The sequence below is a fragment of the Rhagoletis zephyria genome, unplaced genomic scaffold (assembly GCF_001687245.7).
Source record: "Rhagoletis zephyria isolate East Lansing unplaced genomic scaffold, Rhagoletis_zephyria_1.1 Rzeph_scaffold_01648, whole genome shotgun sequence".
Lineage (NCBI taxonomy): Eukaryota > Metazoa > Arthropoda > Insecta > Diptera > Tephritidae > Rhagoletis > Rhagoletis zephyria.
In genome coordinates this window covers 30,817-55,177 of record NW_016158732.1, presented here as the reverse complement: position 1 = coordinate 55,177, position 24,361 = coordinate 30,817, and the positions used below count along the sequence as shown (strand labels likewise).

The following is a 24,361-nucleotide window of genomic DNA, read 5'->3' as shown; positions in this document are numbered from 1 at the left end:
GTAAGGAAGCGTTCCCTCCATAATTTTAAGTAGATATGTTTTGGACATCGCTCACTAGGTCGCCATGGTTGTCCGTAAATACATTCACACTGGTCTTTAAACCATTCCAAGTCGGCCAGAATTTCAAGCTCTTCGTACCCTTGTATTTCGGCCTCCCTTTTATTACGGAAAATACATATGTACGTATCGCTCAGATGTGAGGCTTTGATTGCAACTTTACGGTCTTTTGTTCTAGAGGCCGCCATGTAGTCTGATGAATTATTTTAATGGGAGAAGTTTCGAAACTAGAAAACTAGGTGTTTAGCAGCGTAAGTGAAAGGAGCTCGTCGTCAGTAGTGGTAAAGCGGACAAAAAACCTACAAAATCCTAAAAAAAAAAAAAAAAACACTAATCTAATTGTGTGAAAGCCTAAAAAGCCCACCATCACCGAACTGATTGTGGCTTATCAGAGCGGCTTTAGATCTGTCAAATCTACCACAAACCACACTGAGAAAATGATACACGTAAAACGCAAGTTTCTAAAAGACATTGTAAAACAAATTTTTTTATATCATTTTACTTCATACAAAATAAAAAATGCAGTATTTGTATTTTCGACTAAACATTTGCAAAAAAAAAACGAACGCTATAATATATTTTGTAAAATGAGACATTTTAGAATATTGTTCCAACGAATTGTAGTGCGACACAATTTTCAAAACAAGTAAAATAAAACGTGACACTTTTAAAATAAAAACGTTTTGATTTCGAATTCAAAAGCTACATAGTTATAATGAAAAATATTTCACATGTTTGCATCATTTGTCGAAAAAATTGTATGCAGATGAAAAAAACTACATACTTCAATTTTCAGAAAAGGCGATAAAGTAAATACATATATTACCACCATTCTAACCACCTAAATAAAAGGGACATTGAAGATAAAATAAAAAATAAATTCCTGTGGGTTATTACATAAAAGTTTAAAATTTTCTGTTTATTATTTGCAGGATCTGACCAGGGCGAAGCAAAATCACAGGCACAGCTTGAAAGAAAGGCAAGAATATCTGTATGTATTTACGTATGTATGTATAAGTTTAATATCCATATTTTCTTTGTTAAATTTTGTAAATTGTTTATAAGTATCAATCACTTTTTGACAATGTACATATATACCGAATGATTAGTAGTGATTTAATAAAAATACAATTTTAATATCATATTTGAGAACGCATATTTTTTAAACGAAGAAGAAATATTTTGGAATCTAATTTGAACATGAGCATTTTCAATAATGAAATGATCGTTTTTAAAAACGGTTTGAAAATGTGCGTATCAAAAACAAAAACCTAGATTTTAGAAATTGAATTGAATATTTTTGTTCTCAAAACTTAAATAAATATTGTAGGTGCAAAACCTGGTTCAAAACGTTTTTAAAAACAAAACGTTCCATACAAATTTGAAAACGAAAATATCTCTGTGTACCTTTAGCTGTTAAAGTTGAGTTTGGTTTTATAAACAGGGGGCAACCCTTCATGTAGGTAATAAGACTCTTTAAATCCCATTTCTATTCATACCCATATTGTAATAATTGATTTAACTTTTTAAATAATTTTAACTACATTTTTTAAAAGGTGGCAACTCTTTTCTACAAAGGAAAACCCTATTCCACATCTACAGTCCAAGCCTTTTATTTACAGGTCATCTTTGAAATTCGAACGAATGGTGCAGATCTGATGACCTGGACAAAATATTATATATTTATACATAGATATACATACATACATTGCTTTTATCGTCAGTTTTAATTTGCCCCTATCAAAACGCGCAATTCAATTAAAGGAACATAATTGGGCGGAATTTAATTTTGTTTGGGAGAAAAACATGATAATTTCTGAACAATAATGGAATTTTATTTTTCTGTAACCTGTATTGGGAAAACCTTCAACCGATCTTTCTGAAGCAAAATACTTGAGAATGCGTTTTAGTCGAACTATGCCTGTGGTGCATGGTTTTCAGTTAATGTGTAATTAGCTCAACCGAATAGCAAACATTAAAGAGCCAACAACCATTACAAATCGGGCTAATGTGCTTATTGCATTTAATTGTTGCGAAGCAAATACAATAACAACAAAAACAAAACAAAAATACTTGCTATAAACAACGTAAACACTCATAATACTTACTACAAAATAGTCCATATAAACAGCAACAATAAGATGGTAAGCTGATAGTGCCGCAAAATAATGCCATTTACAAGTGGAAGAACAACAATAACAACCAAAAGCAGCAGCACTCAATCTAAGTGAAAAGAACCAAATAGCCCGAACAGAGGTATCGCGCAACGGACGGACCAACCGTGTAGCGACTACATATGTACATATGTATGTACATACGTATTTAGTGGCCAGTCGCATTGTGCTTGCAAAATCAGGCGATCAGCGAAGCGTAGAAATGCAGTGTTTGTTGTGCAGCAGGTGCATTTGGTAATTTTCTTAAAGTCAGATTTTGTTAAGAACGCGCTACTCGCGCTTCGCCTGCCAAGCAAACACCATTCGCACTCGCATTCGCATTAGCAATGTAAAGCGGGCGAGCAACAATCATCAACAGCACCACCATCAACAACATTATCACCAGCGGGAATAGCAGCAGCAGCAGCAGCAGCAGAAAAGCAGCGAAGAAAGGCAACACCGTACCGGGCAATGCTGACAACACAAGCAGCGCAACGGCACATCATCATCATTACATTAACACCACCATCACCACCACCCTACAACACTTGCGGTGCGCTGGTCACCGCATAGCATACTGCTGTTATTGTTGTTGTTGTTGTTGTGCTGGTTGGACAACTGCTGCGATTTTTCTAGCAGTTGTTGCTGCTCGAACGGAAACTGCAGTTAATTTCATGGTTTTATGAGATTTCAGGCAACGAAGCGAATCCAGTAGCGAGGAAAGATAAGAATGTACATTCGAGTGGTCCAAAAACAGTAAAGTCGGAATTGTAATGCTCTCATCACCTCCTAGGATTGTTCTATATCGAAAAAAAGTACACCCCTATTTTTTATTTCGAAATCAAAAAATATTTAGAGGTCGCTCAAAGCGCTCAAAGTTGTCCATGTATATTTATATGGGAAAAATACAATTTTTCGTATAAATGGTATAGAAGTCTTGAAAATCAATATTTTTCGATCGGAAAACCCTGGTTCTCTTCAGGATACTTTCAATAATAATACTCAATTGTTTATTTAACCATTTTTTAACACTAACGATTTTTTATTGGTCACCCCATTGCATTTATCGAGGTTTTTGTGGATTTTTGGCGGACCTATAATTTATAGTTGCGATAAAAATATGGTTAAATAAACAATTGGGTATTATTATTGGGAACCTCCTGCAGATAAACAGAGTTTTCTGGTAGAAAAATATTGATTTTTAACTATTATTATTATTAACTTAGCGCTTTGGGCGCCCTTTAAATATTTTTTGATTTCAAAATAAAAAAACAAGGGTATACTTTTTTCGGTATACAACAACCCTAGGGAGTGAGAGCATTACTATTCCGACTTTACAAAACAGCGAATGCATCATTTTTCTTGGCAACTTGCAACTCGGGAGTTTCGCTTCCGCTTCGATTTACTGTTGCAATACATACTGGCTGACTGGCTTTGCCTTTGCTGCCGGTTATTTGATTATTCTAGTTACTCGCTCACTCGCTGAATGATGTAATCAAATGAATTAAGTAAAACATAAATAATTAACTTTGAAAGAAACACGAAAACTATTGCCATGAGCAAATGAGTATTTTTAAGTAATCAGCAGAAAATGCCACAATTGTGTGGCACATCTGGGGAAATAAGTTTTTATATAGCTGTAGATGAATTGGGAAGATTTAAAACGGAATCAAACATTACCAGAAAATTCCATACGTTGCAACTGGAAGGCCTTAAGTCCCAGAATAACAGGAAAAATTTATACAACACAGCCAATGCAATTTAAACAACTATGTATATAGACATATAGGATTTATCAGAAAAAAGTTCCAGCGATGCTAAGATTTAAGAAAAAATCTATAATTTCACGCTGAGAGTTCCTGAGGTACTATATTAAACTGGATTAGGTTGTAGTGGCTACTTTCACTCGAAGGTTCCATTGTGGTACAGCTTTGACTATTTGACGAACGTTTTCGAAGTGATAGAACCACTTAGTTTTTCTTACAAAGCGATACAAATTGTAATTTGTTGGTGAAAATTACACCGCATAAATTTCGAAAATACCGGACAATGGCAAAATAAGTGTTTACTTGACGGCTGCGATTTCCTTTTCGTCTTGACAACTTCGATAAAAGACGTTCGCTGAAAAGTCCACACAACTGGCGTGTATTCCTATAACACAATGCTCAGTAATGATTCCCACAACCATGCTGAGATGAGAGCGTTCCAAGTGAATGAGTGCGCTGGAACTATCTTATATTACCTTTTCACCAAGTCTTAACTGCAGTTTATGGTTATTGGAAAACGGAGATTACAGCTCGAAGGGAGTAATAGTAATTTCTCATATTTAGTACAAGCAAATTAAAATCAAAACTAAACCCTGCCGATTACCCCATGTTAAAATTCTTAGAACTTACCTCGGGTCTTGACTGCAGTTAAGCTTTTGGTGAAAATAGGTTATTCGTCCGAGTCAGATTTAACGTGCTACCTTACAAAATGGTTCTGATTTTTTTTTTGCAATTAGTCGTATTGTATTATTTGCAAGCTCAGCGTGGCAGATTATATCAATTTCTAGCATATCTGCTCCCTAATGAAGTAGGCGAGGAAGTTTGAATATGTACATATAAATACATAACTTCATACATATGTAAATAGTAGATTCCCTTTAAACAATTTTTAAGTGCTAGGAATTTACGACTCTTTCCTTTCGTTATATTTAAATATGATTCTGAGACCGATCAACCAGACTGACTTATGTATTTCGGACTCTTTTGGTGTCATAAATTCTGAGCTGAACAAAAGTAACAAAGTTCTCGGAGAAGTAAAAGTTTATTATTAATCAGAATTATGAAGAACATTTGTTTTTAACAGTCAGAAAAGCGTCATACCTCAGATTCTAATATGACTACTAACTCGGACTCGTATTGGCGTGCATCAAGGGAAAATAGGCTATGTTTTCTGATTCTTTTTTGAGCTCATAAAGAGGGTTACAATTCAATATTCTCAGACTTTTTTTGACTCTAAAATAAGTCCGAACGTTTATATGAGGGATTGCACTGAAAAGAATATCGTGGTAGCAATTTCAATTCATGAGTATTTTTGATGATGAATAAACGATTAACGAGTATTTAATTTAAATAGAAGACGTATTTTGTTTTCATTGCTTTCGTAGATACGTTTTCAATTTGATTACCACCCTCAAACTCTCCATGCAAAATGGTGCTTGTTATCTTTCTAATCACTAAGAAAGTTGATAACACATAACTATGCACTATGGTCTAAATGCGTGTTTTTCTAATCAAAACTAATTACGGCAAAATATTTTTTTTATTTTTTTTTTATTGATTGGCATATGATTTCCCACAATTTTGTTTGTAGCAGCCAGATGCATCGTCGAGATAGATATAGAAAAATGTATGAAAAGAGAAGTCGTTTACACGATAACTCCAGAAAAAATTGAGATATGTCAACGAAAATTTGGTAAGTAGGTTACCCTTTAACCAAGGTAGGATGGTATTTGCCTTTATCAATCCCCACCAAACTCGGTGCGAGCATCTCACAAAGAAACCTGTTGAAACCAGGCAAGGACCACACCTACCTTCCATATAACGGTAATTACAAAAATACGAAAACTACGATAAATTACTAACTAATTCACTCGCACATATTTTTACCTACTCTACCAATGTTTAACTGGGAAAGTGTGAATATCCATAATATGTCTTTCATAGTGATAATTTATTATTACAGAGTTGCATTTCGAGATGAGCTTTTACCAATTTATTACTAAATTTTTTTTTCTTTTGCTATTTTTCACTTTTTTAATTATTTTTGACCATTGGATTGCAGTTATTGCATCGTCGTAGCCAATTGGCTGGCTAACTGAGCACCTTTTTCGGTTGGTATTCATAAATTAAGCGTGGCTAGACAGCCAGTTATGTAGACACCGGCAAGCAATTCAGCCAGTAAAAGCAAAAATGAAAAAAAAAAAAAAANGATAAAGACACAGAAAAATGCCAATGCAGTGAAACTTCTAAAAGTCGCACCCTGCTCGCGCCTTATGGCGACTCAAAGGAAATTTTATTAATTTACCATTTGATTGTTTGGCGCGTTTGTCTGATCGGTGGCTTGCCATTGCTTGGCTTGTTCGTTTTGGTAATCAACTTGGAAGACGAAAAATGCGCAGAAGCGTCCACAAAATAATGCACTCATAGAAAAAGATAGTCAACAAAAGCGCATACTGCACGAGACAGGCGCTTGCTGGTGTGAATTGTTGGCACGTATGACACCTTTGTGCTGTATGAATTATTCGAGCGACACAAATATGGCAAACAAAATTACAAATAAAAAGCAAAAATTGTGGCAAAAATATTTTATGAATAAAAAATAAAAGTGCATTTCTGGCAGAAGCGTAGAGATAGGTGTGTTGCTGACTGTGTACCTGAGTTGGCCCTTTCACGGCGTTTGTATGCACATATGTACCATACATATGTATGTATAATATGTATAATGGACTCGCATGTTTACTACATAAAATAGACAAATGTAGTGAACGACAACAAATGCATATTAATGCCCATATTGCTGTGCGTGTCAAAAATGTTGCACAGTTCCAAAAGTTCATATAAGTATGCATGACATGAATTCCACAACAAATTATGTATGTATATACATGCATGCATGTATGTATATACATGCTGCCTGATGCACATCTTACGAACATTTGTGTTCAGTAAATTTTGGTTGCAAATTTGATGCCGCCAAATGTCAGCAACAACAGCAGTAGAAGGTGGATTACTATGCTTGTAGCTGCCTACTTCGAGTATTTTACGATTGCAGATGGTGATTGGCTGTTTCTCCTTTAATGTGCGCTACACCACCAAATGATGCACCAACGACTTTGAACTTTAACGGCGCGCATGCGCATCAGCATGCTGTGCGGCATACAAACATAAACACATGTATATACAGTGACTTAAGCAATTGTTCATATGTTGATTTTTTTTTTAATATTCATTGATTTTTTTTCGACATACGTATACAAATATTGTCCATGCATTAACCATTATATATTAAAGTTTCGAACCTCATACGAAATTTAGAAACTTTCAAAAAAATGTCGAACATGTTAATTTTTTGCTTTTTTTTCATATGATTGAAATTATATAATGCAATTTGTATAAACCGGCGTTGATTTTTTTTTTTGTTGCGCATTTCAATTCATTTCATAGCAAAAACCGGTTAGCAAAAAAAAAAATTAAAATCAACACGATTAGCCGGTTGATTATGATAGTAAATTTTATGGGCTAGAAAACTGCATGCTAAACTGCATTTTCTAAAAATTCCGATTAAAAAGTTCTAAAATTTGGATTAATTTTTGAAATTTTTTATAAAGTTTGAAATTTGGTTTACATGGCTTTGGTTAAAGCATGAACATTTTTTTTTTTTATGAAAACGAGTAAATTTTTTTTTAATTGAATAACATTTGGAATATTTAAAAAAATCAACTTGTGAACACTTGTTTGAGTTACTGTATGTACTCAAATTTTTAAACCATTTCCATGCGCTTGTTTGCAATGCTAGCGCATTTCGATATTTGCATCCAATTTATTTATATTTTTATTTCCACTTTTTTACGACTCAGATTTGGTAGATTTTGAGCCTATAAATTAAAGCAATAATAAGCGCGCCTGTTAGCGCATATACGCACAGCGGGTAAGGCATGCGAATTGCCAGCTTATTTGTATCTGTAGTTTGAGCTTCCTTAACGCCCCCCATGAAGATTGTGTTTGTTGTTACAGTTGTAGCACTGACAGCTTCTTTATAGCTTTAAGCGCGCTTTAGACAGTTAACACAACTGCATTTTTTCACCTTCTCATAGCTTTATTCGCTTTTTTAACTCCAAACATATATGTAACTAACTCATAAATAAGAAACAGTTATCTTGCAACACATTCGCATCAACGCACTTGCACTTACATGTGTTCAACTGTGTTCGCAATTAACAAAATAAAACTACATTACTCTTGTGCTATAATTTACTTTTTAGTAATTCAGTTAACATACATTTCATTTCTAGCTTAATAAAAAGCATAAAATTTCTTATCTTCAAAAAATAATTCCAACAAAATTCTTTTACGAGGCTGCGAACANTATGTTAAAAATATAAATATATTAAAAAATGCTTCCCTTTCGCTATATTCTTCATTTATAACTGATAAATTTTACAAATATTTGATAAAGTTTATTAAACACCACTAGGAAATGATTGGCCTAGGTCTTCAAAATTTATAGAAATAAGCCGACTTAGCGTGGCTTCTATAAGTAACTTTTTTCTTCGAAGCCCCTTGAATCACTTTTGGAAGCAAATAATAATCAGAAAGGTTTGTTAAAATTTGGATTATAGAAAAGGTGTTTACTGTTAGGAAAACGACCATTTTCAATACCGACTCTTGGCTTCCCGTTCACTAGGCAAAGTAAACAACCCACGCGAAAGTTGGAATAGTCAACACGGATTGAGCTTTCGGTAACGACAGAAAGCGAGCCAACCCGGATTTTCGTCTTAAGGGTTCACTGAAGTCAGCAGCATCTTTTTACTATTAGGTGCGGCTGCAATCGGGCATTAATCTAAAAAAAAAAACGGCTCGTATCTTAACAAAATTCTCCCAGTAATGGGTTGCCGACTATGGCAAACGGAACAAGGACTACAATTCACGGATTTGCACCTGCTTTATAGGGAAGAGGCCACTATACATTCCTACCAACAGCTGGGTGTCATAGAAAAATCAGGGACCGAAAATAAGAGTTATTTTTTCCGATATTATAAAAGTTCGGGACAAAATATTGTTGTAGAAAAAAGCTATCAATGCTCCTCTGATCCCAGGACCTCCGGGACAAGAATCCCGGACTATTTTTTATTTGTCGAACTTTTTGGGAATAAGTCCAATAACAACTGATAAATGCGGACTTATATTTTTTAAGGCCGGAATAAACGACATTTCTGAATAATAAATAACCCGCTTATACAAATTAAGCAAATTTCACATAAAATGAAAGAGGACGGAAATAGTTTCCAAATAAAAATATAATTGATATTATCCACGTAAGTTCTGGTCCAAGCTTTCCTCTATGGTAATTAAATATCATTTTTAAGCGAAATATTTTTCAGTAGGTGGCATTCGCCGTTTAGATATCTCAGTTATAGTGTTATTTCAGTCCTCTTTCTTTTGATATCATATTTTTTTTATTTTGGATAAACGGTTTGGTTATTATTAGGAAAGGACTTTTCTTTTTAAATATAGTTGACCAAGTTTAACTGTTATTACTGGACTAAAAATATAAAAGTCCGGGTTAACCGATTACTTTGTTTCAAAGAAAATAAGAGTCCAAAAGTAACTTTTTTCTAACGACTTTTCTTATAAAAGTAATAAAATTCTGGGTCCCTGAGAAAAATTAAAGGCTGACATCACTGCGGTCAGAGTGGGCAAAGGAGGCAAATTTGGACCACCAATCGGAAAAAGCAGCATTTATGTAAAACCTCTGGCAACAGAGAAAGGGCCTATCGACTTCGTTGCAGCGCGGTACAAGATACCAGTTTTTAAACATCCATAAAGCCACATAGGTGGGCCCTATCAAAGAACGATAAACCAAATTAATCACAATATGGGAGACGGCAGAAAAGATAAGAATTCTTTGAAACGTCAGTTCCAACCGCGGAGCCAACATCGACTCGGATCACTGCCTTGTTGCAGCTACATAGTAAATATCGTCGTTTAAAGTACAAAACCGCGTATGTGAGGTTGCATACATTATTTTGTAGAGAGTAAAAACACTCATATTTCAAAATGGTTCTCTCTGTTATAAAGCAATCGCATTTCTGGCTAGTATATATCAGGACGGATGTGTAGCGTATTTAATTGTAGAATTGTATTTTTAAAAGAATTTTATTTTTATATAATCTTAATTTTAATTTAACGTATTTTAAGTTTCAAAGACGAAAAAATTCTGAAGTAATCAAAAATTTTCTTTTTGATTTACATAAATTGAAAAAGAACTTAATTCAATAATTTCAAAAATAACAAAGTACAAAAATGAACAAAGTACAATAGTAAATAGTATTAACACTACAGATGGATAAGGCTTGGCAAAAAATGTATGTCATATCGTCGCTTGGCGCCAAATGCAATACCACGTATAAGAGAGTCCGAAAATTTCGCAAAAGAGCGTAGAAACTTATTTTCTTCAAAACGATTGAAGGGTTTGCTAACTAAACTTACTAAGTATGAGCTTCTACTATAATTATTTACTACTAAATTTGTGAAGCAGGGAAACATTGAGACATTCCTGTCCTAATATACGACTTTTCTAAGTTCTTCATACTCAACAGTGGACTCTATCTAGGCGACGTTAGTTAGCATGCTTTTCATCCCTCAGAGTCTTGCATGGGTTGATCCCACCGATTTCCTCTATTCAATCTGCATTATATGTGCATGTATTTAAGCTATTATCTAAGAGATTAATTGGCTGGATAATGCAAATTATTAATACTCATCGATTAAAAAGCTGAATTACTATTTAAAATTCTTTTCCACTATCAAAGTTCAATGAAATGTGAGTCATAAAAATTATCTATTTATGATGAGCAAGTAACCCTTCTATTATATAAGTAACGGCCGTTTTTTACATACATTTAGCATTTACTGAATTTGAGTTCAAATGAATTTCACGCTTTATGGCTTCGACCTGTGTGCTACATCCATAGAAATAATGATTTATGTATGTATATGTCTACATACTTACCATAAACTTAATAAATACGAGAATGCTGAGGTAAAGCAACTTGTGCTAAATAAAAAGTAGATTTACGGAGCAAGACAAAGCCCATTTGTAAATAAAAAAAAAATTGAGGCGTTTAGAGTTGGTAAGAATTTAATTGCAGGGTTTAGTAAAATGGCACAAGCGAGGCAAAGCGAGTAGAAAAGCCTTAATGGTAGGTGTGTAAGTCGGGAATTTTCCACTTTTTTACGCAAAAGAAGGGTATTGAACTCAACGATCGATAATTGCCCGTATTAACTTTTGTAATGTCTGCACAATTATGGGTTAAGTGAAAGGCAATGAAGTCCTTATTAAAAAAAAAATCCCAATTACGTGAATGCATCATCACAACGATCGTAAAATACATACATAGAATTTGTCTTTAATTACCGAAAATTGTGTTTATATCCCGAATAGTATAGAATTCGTGGATTCAAGACCTTGATTGATTCTTTCTCAAATCCTGTCTGCACGAACATAAGCATATTTCCAGCACAAATATGTTTTATGAATATCCATTTTATGCTTAAAAATTTCCTAAATTTGTACATAAATATAAGCGTACCTTGTTAGTAGATTTAATTTCATGTGCGATAAAAGCATTAAAGAAAGTTTCTCTCTAAATGGGTACGTCAATAAGTACGTCAACGAATAGGAATTAATCAATTCGACAAATGGACATAACATATCAGTTAAGTATTTAAGGCGAGTTAAAGTTGAAAGTCTTAACGAAAACGTTTATCAAATTCATGTAATCGGTAAATGAGAAATAAAAAGAAATAAAAACACAACAACGCCAAATAGGAAGACATTTATTTCGTGGAGAAAAGGTGAAGTTTTCATGAGTATGTATGTAAATAGACATATATACATTCGTGATGTTAATTAAGTCAACGAAACCCTAAATTTTGTGAGCCTGGGTTTTTGGAAGATGCCAGATCTTTAATTATTTTTTATTATCTTAAATTAATTTTAAAGACATGTGAATTTTTCTTAGTGATAGATGTCGGGACCCACGGTACAGTTATGTAAACGTCGGGATGGGCGAGTTCGGGACTTAAATATGTAATTTCGGGATGGGCGGGATCGGTATTAAATATTTGGTCCCATGCCCATCTCTAGTATGGAAACTCAACTGGAAGTAGTTTACTCTGACCTGTTCCTTAGCAAAGTGGTAGGAACTAAAATTTGGTGGGTACGTACTAAAACGAGGTGCTTGAGATCCAACTGTAAATGCCGAAGACATTGTCATATATGTACATACATGCTCTGCTTGAGAAGGCTGCGAAAGCTTCATTCAACTGCACGACTTCCCTGCAAAAATCGTTGGACCATGTAGTCTATTTGTGGCATATTGGAGTACTTACAAAGTGCTCCTCTGTAAAGCTAAAGCGGACCAGCTCGTGTCTCTGCACCAGCTTATTATTACCCAATCATTGCTCGTGTTTTTTTAACGAAATGTGAATGAAGTTGAACATTTGAAAGCACATTTAAATGTCTGGCTGTAGCTAAACGTGTAGAGATGCTTGCTGTTATTTGTTAGCCCCCAGCAGGTTCGGGTTCGAAAGCAGTCAGAGGCGACTTGTAATTTTTTATTTTTATTTTTGGTTTTTATTAATTACGAAGAAGCATCAGAGAAGTGAAGAACAAAAGCGTGTACAAACGAAAAAATATATCAACAATGATATTGTTAGCATATTGAAGTAGTTTTGTGCTACTCTGATGTAATGCAGAGTTGGAGTATATGGTCCTGCCCTAGGACGCCGCAATGTTAATTGGACTACATTTTTTATATGCATTTTGGCTAATTTTGGAGTACTCCTTGACCCTTAGGGAGTACTCTTTACATGCGTGCATGGAATAGTCGCGAGTTTTGCAGGATTGTTCGCACGCATACAGTGATATCAATTGCACGCATACTACAAAAATGGTCTGCCGAAGCTGCCCACCTCTGGAGTATACCGAACTTTTTTTTTCTTGTGCGGTCTAATGTGTGTACATATATGTATATGCATATAAACAAGTGCTTGCACCGATTTTGCAAACACGGCAGTGATTGGCGTTGTCGGCGTGTGACCCGCAACGTTTGAGCCGCCATTCAATCACCTCAATCGTCGCCTTTAATTAGTTGGCGTGAGAGTTGGGTGATCTATCTTCCACGTATACATACATGCTTATACATACGTACATATGTATGTATGTATGTATGTATATTTAAGTAAATGGCCACTTTAACAGTAATTAACAACAAGGTGGGCGCAAAAACAACAACAAACGTACGAAACTAATCACTAGCTTTTGCCACACTTTCATCGGTCGGATCCTTTCTCACAAATGTACATACACATACATACATATGTGATTATGGTAAAGGTACGTCCAATTTGAAGTAGTCGTGAGGTTAGACAAACGAACATACATTCATGCATATGCATGTACAGTATTATTTGAATGTTGTTGTGGATGCGGAACAATTTTGAAGACCAAATATTGATGAGTTTAGTGAGTGCTAGTGACACATCAGCCGTACTTACCTATGAAGGCGACTAGTGAAAATTGACTGGACAAGAGGAATAAGACAGTTGGCAGACTCCGCAGCAGTAGGCAGTTGCATTCGCTTGCGTGGTCAAAAGCCAACCACGCCAGAGTGAAAGATGTTAGAGATTAGAAAGCGAAAACTACGACACGCCAGCTGCAAGCCAAGCTAACCCATGGCAAGCCAACTAACTTGCTGTTATGAATTTACTTATGCGAGTAATTAAGGAAAATTGAGTGGTGGCGCTGAATGGAACGCATGCGTTGTCAAAAGCGTTGAGGAAAGCAAGCTTGTGGGCAAGCGCGCCGACTAACACTTGTAATTTAGTTTGAGCAAAGTTATGAGTACAAGTGCATTTGGTGACTTGTTGACTGCCGCACTGTTGCTAATTGCAACAGCAACGTACATACAAACATTCACAGTACATACGTATGTATGTATGTATGTATGTATAACTGAATGCTGCCGGCATTCGCCAATTGCCAGCGGTTAGTTATTAAAGCAACTAACAGAGCGCTGCGCAGCTGCGTTTCTAGGATATAATTAGTGCATNCATGTATAACTGAATGCTGCCGACATTCGCCAATTGCCAGCGGTTAGTTATTAAAGCAACAACTAACAGAGCGCTGCGCAGCTGCGTTTCTAGGATATAATTAGTGCATTTGAGCGGCCTTTCATTTTGCCATGCTGCGTGCTGCTTTTGTTGCATGCAATGTCAACAAGAACGGGTGAGCGAACGAGCGCGCGCTCGCGCTCCTAATCTCAATGCTGAAAATAAAATCGTCATTTAATTAAGCGCTGCCAAGATAAAAGGTTTGGCTGCAAGATTAAGTGGTAAATAATGAAGGAAAGCGTTGTAAGGTAAGAAAGAAAGTAATAGTCGTTGACTGGCGGCGGCCACTTGAAAGCATTAGAAAATGAAAGAAGTTTGGTGGTTTGGTTGCAAGAAGAAGGATGAGTAGTGACGTAGATTACATTACGCTAGTATGTAGCAGATAAGATAAACCTACGCTTTTGCATGATTTATGAATGCTGTTGTTCACTCTATTTTTCACAGTGGAAGCGAAAGTCGCAAATATACGGGCATACAATGGGTGTATGCAACAAGGTAAAATTACTTTTTTGCTGTGCAATATTTTAGCTGCCATCATCAGCCTAACTCACCAACGGTCATCAAATTAATTTGTTTGTGGAACTACATACATATGCACATTACATATANTGCTGTGCAATATTTTAGCTGCCATCATCAGCCTAACTCACCAACGGTCTAATCATCAACATCAAATTAATTTGTTTGTGGAACTACATACATATGCACATTACATATACATACATATGTATATGTATGGCATAGCCGAAGACAGCGCTGCTCTTACTTGTTTTAAATTTCAATTTCCAACAAGAACTAAACGATATTTCCCTGACCGTGATAAATTGATGAATTTAGGAGTAGCCATTCCTGATGTTTAAAATAACCTCTTGTCGTGAAGACTAGAGAAACCCAAGTGGAGTTTGAAAAACCACCTTAATTTTTTTTTAAACTAAATATTCATTAAACATAATAAATTATGTGTTTTTTTGTTAAAATCAAGTTTTCTGTTAAAACCTTTTGACTGAAAACCAAGTTTTTTTTTTTTAATAAAACCATGTTTCCAAGACGAAGTATTTTGTTTAACAAACGTTTAACTCAATCAAGTGTTTGTTAATGGTGGTTTTTCACGAAACTGCTTCTTTTAAATTTCCATGTCCAACAAGAACCAAACGTTTTCAACTCAAATNATTTTTTTTTAAACTAAATATTCATTAAAAATAATAAATTATGTGTTTTTTTTGTTAAAATCAAGTTTTCTGTTAAAACCTTTTGACTGAAAACCAAGTTTTTTTTTTTTTTAATAAAACCATGTTTCCAAGATGAAGTATTTTGTTTAACAAACGTTTAACTCAATCAAGTGTTTGCTAATGGTGGTTTTTCACGAAACTGCTTCTTTTAAATTTCCATGTCCAACAAGAACCAAACGTTTTCAACTCAAATCAAGTGTTTGTCAAAGTAAATTCTTCCTAAAAATCAGTTTTTCTTTTTTGTTAAAACCATATTTTAATTAAAGTAAAGATTTTGCTAAAATCTTAAACCCTGGTTTTAAGAATCCAGAGTTTGGTTAAAACCAACTTTTAAGTGAAATTCAAGTTTTTATTAAATGCTGGTTTTAGCTAAACAAGAATGAAAGAGAATAACGCAAAAAATAGTAAAGAAACTACTATGCTAAACGGAAAATAACAGAACATTAAGGAGGAGCGTTAAAATACGTGTATTTAAATTTAAAGTAGTATCATAAATGTATGTGGATGCAAATTGAGGAATATGAAAATTGAAATATTGTCTTAAAAATCTATGGTAAAGTTTAGTGTCAAATTATTTAAAAAAAATTTAAGAAAAAGTTCATTAAAAAGGGGAGTTAGAAGGGTATTTTAACTTGTTTAGAGCTATGGTCTTATCTTTGAAATTTTTCGTCCCACTAAAAAATATTCTGAGTTCAACTACTTTGGCAGAAATCTGCTCTAAATAAATACATAGGGTATATTTATCCTAAATATGGAATACAATTATCAACAAATTATAAAACTCTGAAATTCAATACCAACACATTAGCATTATTTAAGAGGCTTTTAGTCATGCCATTTGCAACTGTAAAATTGCTGTGGAGACCTGCTATGCAACAACTTGCATCTAACAGCAACATTGCACCATCACCGCCTCCGACAGCAGCGGCAGCTACGTACATACATACATACATATGTATGTCTGTATGTAAAGCGTAGCCATAAATGCTACAAGTGCAGGCCGCCACGCCACTACTCGTACGAAACCGCTTAAAAGCAGCACTCAAATGTCAAGCCAGCCAACACACTGAGCCGCCATCAAGGTTAATTGAGCTAGCTAGCAAAGAAGAAAGGCAATTGAATCGAAGTGTTTTGCCAAAGGCGCCAAGTAAACAATGATAGCCCCATAGCCATATAGGCAATAAAAAAAAAAAAACCAACAACAAATAATGCAAATATTTGGTTTGTGTTTTATGATGCTTTTTATATGCAATTCAAGTGGCCATCACTAGCCAATGCAGGCATTTGAACAAGGAATGTAGTGGGCGAATGGATTTTAAAGCAAGAATGTTGTCCTTTGGCGCCAATCCTTAACGCCTTAATTAGCAGTTTTTATTTTAAGAGATTCTTGTGTACGTATGCAGAAAAAAATGTTAAAGAAACGTTGTGGTAGGTTAGGCCTGTTTTTCTTGAATGGTAAAGCTGAAAAAAAAAAAAGTTTATGTAAGTGGAGAAAATACGAGTACTTTTTAGCATGAATTTGCTCATGAATTAAATGAGAATTATACAGTCCAAATAAAATTCAAGAAAAAATCTCACAAAGCAGTGAAAATACAAAACTATGTACGACGAGATACGGGCTAATAAAGAGCAATCAGAAAGCAGGAGCGGAACAAATGTCCATTATTCGTAAATAGTAAAGTGAGAAAGACTTTTTATGGTATAAGTACTAAGACTTTTTTCAAGTATCAAAGTGTGCCTGCATAATGTAGAAATAGAGAGCTTGCCGCTCTTATAAAAAGTAACACATTTTTATTTTACTTGAATTTTTATTTTTTTAAAAAAAAGCAATCAGTTGGAATTTTCCAGAGAACTTTTTACGGGAAGCCTCCTTGGTTTTACTATGTACATAGCTGCGATCGATAAATATACATATGTAACTCGCATTGTACACTCGCTGATGTTGTGTAAGAAAATAATATTAAATAGGAAATGATAAAGATGGCGATAACCCTTTCCGACCTGAATCAAATTGGGTGGCACTAAAATTTTTTGATGGTATATTATTGTTGGTTGACACTTAGATATGGGCTGCTATTAATTTTAAATGTCTATGACTTCTTGTTTTTCCGTTAAGAAATGCTGCTTGCAATTGTTTACAAAGTTTCCTAACAAAAACAAAAGAATAATTTTCAAGGTTTGATGTTTTTATTTATTTATTTATTTTTTTAATACATTTTATTAAACCCTTTTGTTAAAAAAACAGTATACTTTGCTATGGATATTTTTTTTTTGAAATGTTGCAGAACCACTTTTAGCAACATTTTAAAATTTGTGTTGGCCACAATTAGTCACATTGAAAATACGCTGACAACAAATTGGTTTCATTAATGATCAAAACAATGCAAGAACCGCACAATCGATTTCTATGGTTCACACTTACGTTACTTTACACACAAAAGAGTATATACAGCGATTTCAACCAACCCGCACAAGTTTGGCATCACAGCCGGAAAGCGATAACAATTATGGCGATATCGAACATGATATCGACTAAAACAACATTTCGATGAGAAAAACATATATGGAACATAAATGAAGCGATAACTAGTCATAACATCGATGACAACTGCAATACCGAACACGATATTGGTAAGAATAACTTTAATATCGATGGAAAAGTAAAAACTGTCGAAAAATATCGATAAATGATAACGAAAGAATATCGATATCGATTTCGAAGATACCCATTTCGGGCTAAGCAGATTTTTTAAATCAATAAGAAACTTTTAAACAATTAATATGAAAGGACTTTTGGATAGATCGATGGCATCGATGTTTCGAGCAGCGATGTTATGTTGAAAAAAGTATCGAGGTTAATAAAAACATCGTTCAACAAAATTTGTCCGTATTTTACCTCAAAAACGGGGCCGAACATTTACAAAATTTTTCCACCACGTCTAGTTTTTGAGAAAAAATTTTGAAGTGTCGAAGAACAGCAAAAATGGCAAATTAAAAATAGAATTTGGACGTAGAAGAAGAAGAAAACATCATATTAATGAAAATTAAAAACCAACAAAAAAACGACGAAAATAAATAGGGGTCTTCATCAAAAGTGATAAACTCTTGATAAACTTGATAAAGTGATATATTTATCATTTTGATAAATGAACTGTAAAATTTTGTATGGAAATCTATTTAACCAAAGTTTATAACTTTGTCAAACGGCTTTGGTGGATAAATGTACTAATTAACAAAAGTCAACCCTTACAGGTTGCCAGGTAGTCGCTTTTGCTACGAACACATAAAAGCAAATGAACACAATGGACGAGGTAAGAATGAAACGTAACTAGCCATGTAAGTGAAATAATTAACAGTTTTATGCAATTATTTACCAAGTAATTTAGTTTAAGCAATTTATCCCTTTATCACTTTAGATGAATAAACCTAATGAAAAATTATAAAGAAAATCAAAGTGGAATAGAAAAAGTTAGAACCACAAAATTCTGCAAATACGAATAGAAAAGGTTTAAACCTGCTAATTGCTTGTCACCAGGGTGACAATCTACTTAAACCTGACCTGTCTTGCCTTAAAATTTTATAGAAGCCTAAAGCAGATTGTAAAATTTTTGGAGATGGCTTCAATTTGCCGCTATGAATATCTATGAAAAGCATCAAACCAATAAATCGATGTTGTCCAAATATAGGGAAGCAAAAATCTATGTTTTGATTGCCCCACAAAACATCGATAATAGAGACGGATCAGTTTTGGCAGCCTGTGGCGGCCACGTTGTTTTTTCGGCGTCTGTTTAATGTGCTGGTAATTATTAACATCACTGGTGTTCCAAATCACCATGACACGCCCAAATGATGCACGACTTATCGATAAGAGTGTAACAACGAGGCAAATTAATTTTTGAGTTAATGGATATCTGAATAGGTATAATTGTCGTGTATTGGACGATGCAAACCCACACAGTGGTTCACCATATACTCGGATGCTGGGCCTTCGACGATTTCGAAAGCTAGTGGCCATCCCCGTCAACAGCAAGTGCTACAGAACTACGATAACTGATTTATTATGATCCTAAGCTCGTTCTGCATGAACGATTTCAGAGTATGGTTATCTTTCGAAGAGGTTCTGAAGTCGCAAGTCTATTATGTCAATGGGACGCAAACGACTGATCACCCGGCAGTAATTGAAGATTTGACCACTCAGGTTTGTGCTAAGTATATTCCGCACGTAATGGCCTCTGGAATATAAAAATTGAATTTCTTTAAAATACAACGCAGTAGCTTTCATTTCAGAATGGAGCCACCCTTATTGAAACATCCAATACATGAAAGGACCGCCTAGTATGCCACATGTTTTGGAGCAATAATTTCCCAGAAATTACGTTCGTATCGCAATTAATTGCTATGCGTGCAAATGGAGCTACATACGCTACCGGTGAAGTTACACTCGCTTCTAAAGAGACGCTGCAAGCTGTTGTCGTATAATTTAATGTCTAAAGGTTTCTTTTGATTTGTAGCCTAACACCTTGGAGCATTTTGAAGTCAGTAACCGCCACAGTACAGTAAATTTACGTGGCCTCGGGTGACATATGCCGAATATCAATTTAAACTATTACTCATAAAAAGTTTTACTATTCAATAAAGTGATTTTTTTTTTTTATTTTATAACCCAAGAAATTGTCTCGCACTGCTACTACTTATAAAAAAATAATTACACTCATAGCAAAGCTTATAACTACATTAAATCTAAGGGTAATTTTATATTGCGCAACCATGAAATCAAAAGCAAAAACACCAACAATGATTAAACTACATATACCACACATACATACTACATATGTACGTAAGCCATACAATCCGTGCAATGAGAAAACCCATTGCAACGCTAAAATTTAATTGCAATATATTGACGCTGATGAGTTGATGGCAATAAAGACGTGACGACCACCAAGCAGAGCATTAACAAAATGAAAAAAGAATGGGCATTGGTGGTGATGACAGCAATCAACTTGGCAACATCACGGATGATAATAGATGCAATAAAATATAAATGGCATGGGAAAACGATGTAATGCCTCAGCAAAATGTGCAAAGAAGCCAGAAGAAGAAAGGTAAGGATGCGAGAAAAAGTGAAGAAAAGTAATACATTGTTGCTGCAAATGAAAGCTTAAAGTATGATCAACATGAAGCTCGGAAGACAAGTGACGAAAAGCAGGAGACTGCCGGTCGGTTGTAAAAAATAAATTAGAAGTAAACGAGAGTTGGGCATGCGCCATCATGAAATGGGAATATCGTATTGTAGACGATAAGTATTGTGGAATTTGTTGTAGTAATAGTAAAAACATATGAAATGTATACTTATTTATGCGCATATATGTACATAGATATAACACCGAAGAAGTAAATTGCGTATAAATATAGGAATGTTTTTACATTTGGTTTACAAATGTATGTATGTACATACATATGTGCCCACACGGCGTATGAGTGCCTGAAATATGACATGTGTTTGTCAGTTTGATTTATGGCCACGTTTAGTGTTAATAACGCCACAATGTCAGCCGCCACACACCTGGCTGACTAACTGGCTGACAGCTACAAAGCCTGGCAGTTAGTGAGGAGACTACCGTTGTTGGGTGGAAGTAAGTGAATGACTGAATATAATTTTGTATGAATGTGCGTTCTTACATTACTACCCAGTGGGAAAATGTAATGTGTGGTAATCGAAAAAATAATCTGTAAACACAGCCGTTTTCAAATTCGACGTCCAAAGAAAAGTGGGGCATTCAATTTTGCATTACCTAGTAATCGGGGAATGTATGCGATTTAATATAAAATTTTTGACACTTATTGCATACAATAGAATGCTGATTATATATTAAACAGTAATAGAATCTAAAACTCGTAAGAAATACATTACATTATTTATCATGCGTGTAATGCATTACTACTTTTCCCACTGGGAATTTATGCGCATATATGTACATACATATGCATGTATGTTGTGATTGTTATGTGCGATCTATTAGTTCCGAAGTGTTACGCATGCGTGCCGTAAGCTGCAAGCAACAAACAAGGAATGCGAAATATAAAAGGCACCAAAATGCAAGGCAATTCAAAAAGAAGAAAAAACCACGTTCACCAAAGACAAGTGTGCGCACACAGTATAAACATACATAATATGTACATATGCGAATGCATTCTTCGCCACATTCATACATATGTACATACATACCTAAACATTTGTCTAACAAATTGCATGCGATAAAAATTTTAATTACCTTAATTTGAAATGAAATTGAAAGTGTAATTGAGCCGAACTAATGACGACAAAATAAACGCAATATATGGTTACAACAAAAGCTAAAAAGCAAAAAATAAACAATGTAAGCGTTACCACAACTGCATAACTGTAATTCATCAAGTGTGAAAGCAATCGATTAAAAGAGTTTTGGTAGTTAAGCAACTAAAAATGCATAATTGTGAAGCTAAGATATCAAAATTTGCATACATATTTACATACACACATATACATATATATGTATACATTAGGGCCGAGACATTTAACCGTGCCGCCGGGCTTTGAAGTTTTCCATGTCAATTTTTGTACGCCGGAAAAAATTTCATCCTAGAAAACGGCTTTTTCCTTTTGATATTTGTAATATCTATACCAACTTTCAATTGTTTAAAGCAACGAATACAGGGTGCATTAGAGTGGTCCAATTTTTGTAAGCGGGAAAAAATTTCATCCTAGAAAACGGCTTTTTCCTTTTGATATTTCTAATATCTATACCAACTTTCAATGTTTTAAAGCAACCAATACAGGGTGCTCAATGACCTTGTAATGGGCTACTGGAACGCTGCGAAACGGGCAAAAATATTGGCGATTTTTATAAAAGGATGCGAAGATACTGTTGCCACGACAAATGAAGCGTGTGGTATTTTTTAGATAATTTAAATTTAAATTTCTTCTATTAATATATGTATGTATGTACACAATACTTCTAGAGTAAAATATGAGCATCATGAGCATCTTGTAAATTTATACTTAGAAACGTAGAGTTTGGTAACCGCACCTCATTCGGCAAGAGAAAAAATTTTGGAAGGTGCCCCAAATCCTATCTCGAAAAAATTTTTTTTGGACCACTCTAATGTATCTACATACATATTTCATTTGGAAAAAAATAAAATTTTTTTGTAGAACTACTATGAAATCATTAAAAATAAATATTTTTTTGATCGAATAAAAATATTTGACTTCAGAAATCTTCAAACAAAAAAATTAGGATGCTTATTTAACTTCAAATTTTTATTATCTAGTTCTTTATAACAGAACCTCTTATAAAAAAATTGGTTGTTTTATGTGTTCATAAACACTCCACGCAGGTTTTTAAAAAATGGTTAATAAGAGCTAAATTTGTATCATATGCAATTGTTGGAAGATTTCTGAAGAGAAATATTTTTATTCGATCAAAAAACATAAATTTTAAGCGATCTTACGAGGAAAGTTTGAAGTCAGTGAATTTTTTTAATAAAATATATATTTTTCGCGAAAAAAGGGTTTTATTTTTCAACATAGTTTCCTTGTAAATACTACCTCCAAAAAATTTGGTTTTTGAGCTCTTCAATCGACACAAATCTTTTACCGCCCAGCCATATCTTTTGGTGTGACCACAGGAGCTTGCGACTATGCAGTTCTCCCCAGTGCAGGGATGGGCAGATTTTTGGCTCTTAAAGCCGTCGAAGAGCCAACAAGTGCTACGCAAGAGTTAAATCAGTTCTCAGGGTAAAGAGGTGTACAAAATACATTAAAATCATCATATATATTAGTAATGAGAGTCAGAGTACAAGAAGTTTGAATACGCTCTTCTTCCCCCCTTCAAGCTGGCTCTTGATGTTACCCCTCATATACCACCTAAATGTACTAAGCCGGTTCCTAAGTGCAAGAGACTCCTGGGAGCTACTTTGCCCATCTCTGCCCTAGTGCATATGGTGGATGGGGTAGGAGTTCGTAACCCAATCGTTGGATTTTTGTTTAGTGACAACACCTGTGTGCACCCGTGTATTGTCTTGATCGAAGAACACTTTTTCTTGGCCAAATGTTGTCGTTTTTAATTCAAATCAATATCGAATCTGTCCAAAATCTCGGAATAATATTCGCCAGTGATCATTTGTCCTTTCCAACGTAATCAATGTGAATGACACCGTGCTTCACAAAAAACTGTGGTTCTGTGGTACTGGGTTTCGGTAATGGTTTTTTAACGCAAAAAATTATGCTTAATCAGCACTAGGAATTAACTTTTTTTTCCAAAAAATTCCAAAAAGTTGGTTTCCCTATGTATTTTGGGACCACCCTAATGCTAATATATACCTACTTATGTAATAACAAACACATACATGGTTGGTAATTTCTTAGCATAGGTATAATTAATTTTGCTTTGCGTGCATTCCTCATCACTAATTATGTTTGTAAAACGTGGAATATTTCCTACATCTTCACGCATTTTACCATTCAAGAATTTGCCTTCATACGCTCAGTGTGTGAATTGAAGGGTTATTATTACAAAATGTCTATTACATAGTTTCGTTTGTACGTTCAATTAGAATTATCGTTTGTTTTTTCCTGTGCTTCAAAAAGGTTTTTATTAAGTTAATAAAAGAGTTTTCGTTGCTAGGCTGTTGCGACTGGTCCACAGTGAAGCTCAATGAGACCCATGAGCCGTTGTGAAAAGTCGCACAAAGAAAAATAACCTCGATTTTTTCCTAATAGTTTGTGGTTTGCACAAATTTTAAAGTAACTTTTAAAATTTATCTGCGCTTTAAACACACATTGTTGTTCGCAAAAGTTTGTTTGATTTGCAGATAAATTTTAAAAGTTATTTGAGAAAACAGCCCTAAGTCTTCGAAAGCATTTGTTTAGTTGCAGTGGGGCACTACTGCAGGAGGGAGGGAGTTCGTTTTGTCCTCTTTTATACTCTAACTTGAT

At 34.5% G+C, this 24,361-nt stretch overlaps 1 protein-coding gene and 1 long non-coding RNA gene across 5 annotated transcripts in view; one reads left to right on the top strand and one right to left on the bottom strand.

The window, feature by feature from the left end:
* Window positions 1-6,934, top strand: part of LOC108364723 (uncharacterized) — a 16,735-nt gene extending 9,801 nt beyond the window's left edge. The window contains exon 3 of the long non-coding RNA XR_001847805.1: window positions 6,923-6,934. This is a non-coding gene — a long non-coding RNA (uncharacterized LOC108364723). The remainder of the gene's footprint in view (window positions 1-6,922) is intronic.
* LOC108364721 (microtubule-associated protein Jupiter-like) overlaps window positions 1-24,361 on the bottom strand; it is an 81,549-nt gene that overhangs the window by 30,405 nt on the left and 26,783 nt on the right. The window lies entirely within an intron of this gene.